The following is a 5,301-nucleotide window of genomic DNA, read 5'->3' on the forward strand; positions in this document are numbered from 1 at the left end:
CGAGAGCCTTCTCTTCTCCAGGCTGAAGAAACCCAGCTCTCTCAGTCTCCATAGGAGTGGTGCTCCAGCCCTCAGAGCATCTTCATGACCCTCCTCTGGACTCACACCAACAGATCCATGACCAAATCTCATATAAGACTTGTGAATTAAAGGGGTCCCACTTACTGGCTGGAGTCTGACAGTTTGAACATTCAGGGAACCCACGTGTGTTTGAGCTCTCTGTCCTTGCTAAGCTTTGCTTCAAAGCTACTGATGCTGTTACTGAAGGCTAAATGTCAGATACACAGTCAGTCCAGGTACTGTGCTATCTTCAGAAAAACAGGAAATTTTATTTGTCAATTCAATTTTTTCCATTGAAGGGAAACCTCTGGGGCTCTCAATTTCTCTGCTTTACTGAAGTTTCCCATAGGTTCACTTCTGATATCCCTTTAGGTATGGTTTCAGATGGAACCAAAGGCAGCTTTGTGAAATTAAGAAATAGAAAACGTATGCTAGGTCAGGAACAATTTAATATTCATCTTGTTGGTGTTTCAAAGAGAAGTGTGCAGAAATGTATTTCCTGGAGTAAAAGTAACTGAGAAGGACACATAGGTGACTATCTGTTTAATAAAGGGTGTTTATTCTTTCTAGGTAGGCCAAGGCTGGATAAGACTCCAAACTGGAATGAAGTGCAGCCAGGAAGACCTGGATATGAAACTCGTGAGATATGTCCATACGGGAACTATAGGCTCAAAGAACCAAGACAGCTTTACATTTTATCTGTGGGATGGGTACAACAGGTCCCCAGGTGTGGAGTTCTACATAAATATCAAGGACATGGAAAAGGGTAAATATCTGTCAGGCTTGACATTTTACAGTGCCTGTTTCTGAAACAAAGATGTGAATATGTGTTCTGATACTTCCCTGAACATTATATAGGCCCTTGACAAGTCTCCCTGCAGATCCTGAAAGGTCTCTGCATGTATTTCACTGCTGGCCAGAGCCTTGATGCTCCTGATGGTGAAGAAGTGGTCCTGGGATTGGAAAAGGCACTGCCTAACGCAGTGTGTTGCACCTCGCCTCTCAGGACTCTCAGCTACTTTTCAAATAGAGTTGAAAATATCCTTCTGAAACTAGTTTTATGTCTGAATAAAAGCACAAGAAAACTGCAAGAATGTAATAAGGCAGACAAAAAGCTGTTCAAGAGCAGCTCTGTCTCCCAGGTTTATGCTCTATTCTTATGGTCTCTCTTCCTTTATTGCATTCTTACTAGAAACTGAAATTAGACCAAGTTAACCTGACACTGCTAAAATGGGACAAAAAGTTCAAAGAGGTTGTGCTGTCTCCATCCCTGGTAGTTTTCAAGCCCTAATAGATAAAGACCTGAGCAACCTTGTTACGGGTGACCTTATGGCTGACACTGCTTCAAGCAGAAGGCTGGACTAGAGAGATCCTGAAGTACCTTTCAGACTGACTTACCCCATAATCATACAGCCCTACGATTTTTCTGCTGGTGATGGCTTGCATGTGGCTAAATAATGCAAAAGAGATCAACTTATGATTTAATATGACAATGTTAGTGTTCTGCCTATCTTGCAGGAGATATTGCTGTTTTTATAAAGCCTCTTACAGTGCCAAAAGGAGATCAGGCCTACATTACAACCGATGTCCTCCTTGCACTGGATGGTACTGACAAGCCAGAGGAACTCCTGTATGTGATAACCTCCCCACCCCAGTATGGACAAATAGAGTATGTCAGATATCCTGGCATTCCCATTACAAGCTTCAGTCAAATGGATGTAGTAAGACAGATAGTCTGTTATGTTCACAATACAAAGGCAGTTGTTCCTGAAGATACATTCAGGTAAGGGATAACAAACACTTCACCTTCTGAACTTTCCTCCTTGGATTTTTTCAGTATTCAGAAAAACCCACAAAACAGAGCAAACAAAACCAAAAAAACAAACAAACAAACAATTAAAAATAGGTGGAAAGCCTGTGGGAATTCAGAGTATTCAGACATCAAAGATATTTCTACTGTAATATACACAGTTGTGACTTCCTTGGTAATAAATACATTTTCTAATTGATGTTGAAATTGTAGCCAGAGCACATTCACTCAATGATACTATCGTCAATAGTATTATAGCACCCAAACGCACACATCTGTAAAGATATAAGTGCTGGAGAAGGACTCAGAACATACTTTGTGGAATTTTCCTTTGTTTTTTTGCTACAGTTGGATGTGGTAAAACTGGTCCATTCAGGTACTGAACAGCTTCTTTCTTGTCTATTCTTATTTATCATATTAATTCGGCTCCAGGCTTTTTGAATCCATAAGTGGTTCTTGAACAAAGTGAAAATCAGTCCACTTAACCTATTTTTGACACCACAATAGCTCAGAAATTCATGTAGACAATTGGATTTTTGAGGTAAACCTTGTTACCTATAGATCCAGTTCAGCAGCCTAGTGCTATTTGTTTACTTTCACCCAGTTCTGAACTTTCTTCCTGGGCCTGCTTAGCTTAAAGTGAATACTTCTTTATTTTATTCTTAAATGAACCTCCCTTGTTCATAGAGTGGAATGATGTAATGAGTTATCATCAGGTAAAGACAAAGCATATGCATTGTTGCTCAAAGTCTCGGGGACAGTTTAGTAAAAGAGAGCAAATTCGGGGGAAAAGAAACTCTCAGATACAAACAAAATGTTTCCAAAGGAAAAACACTTATTTCTTGCTAGCATTAGCAATTTTGCATGAAAGCATCTTTTGACAGAAAATGAAATTTCTATAAAATTTAGTTTTTCCAGCCAAAATGAAAAGTTCATTGTTTTTTCAATTTTGACTAAGAAAAATTAAGGATTTGTCTTCTAAGAGTTGAAATTCAGAAACAACCACTTTTTACACTCTATTATGACTAGGTTCCTGATGTAAACGGCATTTTTTATGATGCATGGTGAAGATTCGAGAGCATGTTTTTTGCAGAGAAGTCAAGCAAGTGGGGCATGGGGACATTAAATAAACCTCCCTATGACATGGGGCAGCTCAGGTGACATTATCTAGAGTTAACCCAAAAGTAATTTTGGAATTTTCCTTGGTTTAAACATTTTAAACTATCCCTCTCTCTAAATTCCATGTAACAGATACTTGTTGTATCTACTTGAGTTGTAACAGCAAAAGTGAACAAATATTTTCTGTCTTTATGTTTCTTGATTGTGAAACACTACAACCAAAACTAGGATAAGCTTATATAAGCAAGTTTGAAGTCATGCCAACCCTAGGCTGTAGGAGTGGCTTCGTAAGTATGACTTCTATACCACACTTATGAAAAGCAGACCAAGTAATTCCAGGGAAACTGTGCATGTGGATAAACCCAGTGTCTTCTGTTTAGGTCAATGGCTATGAACCAAACTAGAAAAGTAAGATTACTAGCCTTATAAAAGTGAGTTTATAATGCTTTAATAAATATTGATATTCAATAACTATTTAAATCACAATAATTAGTATACTTGATGTCATTTGGAAAAGAATTTGGTTTTGTGTAGACATACAAATATTGTGGCAGAATATTATGATTACTTAAACAAGGAATGGTTACATTAATTATATGGGTAATTATAGGGGGAGGAGGGATTAACTGATCAAATTTTTACTGTCCACTGAAGTACTTCCTTCAGACATAAATTTGCCTGTATTCTTTGGTACTGCTGGCCTGGAAGAAAGATTTGGCAGTGCTTGTTTGGACAGACAACTTCAAGTGATTAGCAACCTGACATCAGATGCTGGCAGCAGGATATGAAAAGAACATGCTAATGTCCTCGATTTTGACACGCTGGCTCGATTTTGTAATAAGCTGGCACTATTTATGATTCCATTTTTATCTTTTAAATGCCATGACAGATGGTAGGTCCTGTAGCCAACTTCGTTGCCATCAAACTGCAGAAAGCATGAAATGTTGGTAATGGTGAAATCAAACCATGCAACATGTCCTCCTAAATGTGCCTGAGAGTTGTCCCCTGAATTTCATTAGAGTGAGGAGAATATTGACTGCTCTCTATTCCTAAGGAAATGATTAAGCAGCCATAAACCAGAAATAAAGAACCAAAATCTCCCAAAGTGCAGAAAAAAGGACATTGGACACAGGCAGTTCACCACCTGTGAAATTAAATGGTGCATGACATTTGCATGGTAAATTTCAGTTTGATATATATCCCGGAGGTTTGCTCCTATCTGGTGTTTTGTAGAAGATTGGATGAGTCTTCAGTTTCATGAATGGAATTATCTAAGTCTTTCCCTTAAATCATCCAAATTATTTTACAGCTATCAAAAGAACCAGAGGAAACTCACTTCTGCTGCAATCTTGCAGACTCTTTGAGAAATGGTTAAGGTCTTGACTGAATGTGTTTTGCCCCTTTTTGACTTAGCATAGTTCTATTGATCGTTATTCTAGTTCTGTATTTTATTTCAGCTAAATTACTAATAGCACAACCCTTTTACCATCGGCACAATAGCATTAGGTCAGTGCAGACAGATGTCTCTAGGTTCCCAGCTGGGAATACCATCCTCAGTAAACATATTTCTAACTGCTATATAGTTCCTGGTCTGCCTATGCTCATTCCCATCTGTTTCGTGGCATACTGCCAGTTTACAAGTTGATCGAGCCCTAATCATCAAGCATTGGTGAAGGCAGTGAATAATTTTAGATGGACAGTCTGTGTGACACAGTAAGTTACTCCATGACCGAACTGAAGGTCACTTACATTCAAGGCATGCAACAATAGGCTAGGTTTTGACCCTCTAATTATTTAAATACTTCTTTGATCTGTGCAGCCAAGAGAGCAAGGGGAGGCAGGTAATTTAAATATCAACCAGTTCCCATTTCACTTCTGAATGGTACTAGCATGCTATGTGAAAAGCAGCTGGTTAGGCTGGCCCTCATAGTGCCTGAAACAACTGTTTGTGACAGTGTCCCATACAAGACCAACTTCATAAGGTGTATGTAAGCCAGAGGGTGCTCTAAACCCGCAGCCAGCCTGCCATTTTAGATGTGCTCCATCTGTATCTAAGGTAGCAGATTAGATCAGCTCTGTTATGACTACTAGGCTGATGAGTACATCCTCAAAGCCATTCTTCTGGCATCTACTCAGATTCCTACAGATGCAATTGTAACTCTTGACATATACCTAGCCATCTGCTTTCATGATTTCATACACCCACCCCACCCACAGCCTGGCTTTGAGCTGAAACCAGCTCTACTGCTTTTGCAGTATCAGCACAGGCAAGTCCTGTAGTAAAGGTGTGTATTGTCATTTCATTTCAGTAC

The sequence above is a fragment of the Lathamus discolor genome, chromosome Z, assembly GCF_037157495.1.
Source record: "Lathamus discolor isolate bLatDis1 chromosome Z, bLatDis1.hap1, whole genome shotgun sequence".
Taxonomy (NCBI): Eukaryota; Metazoa; Chordata; class Aves; order Psittaciformes; family Psittacidae; genus Lathamus; species Lathamus discolor.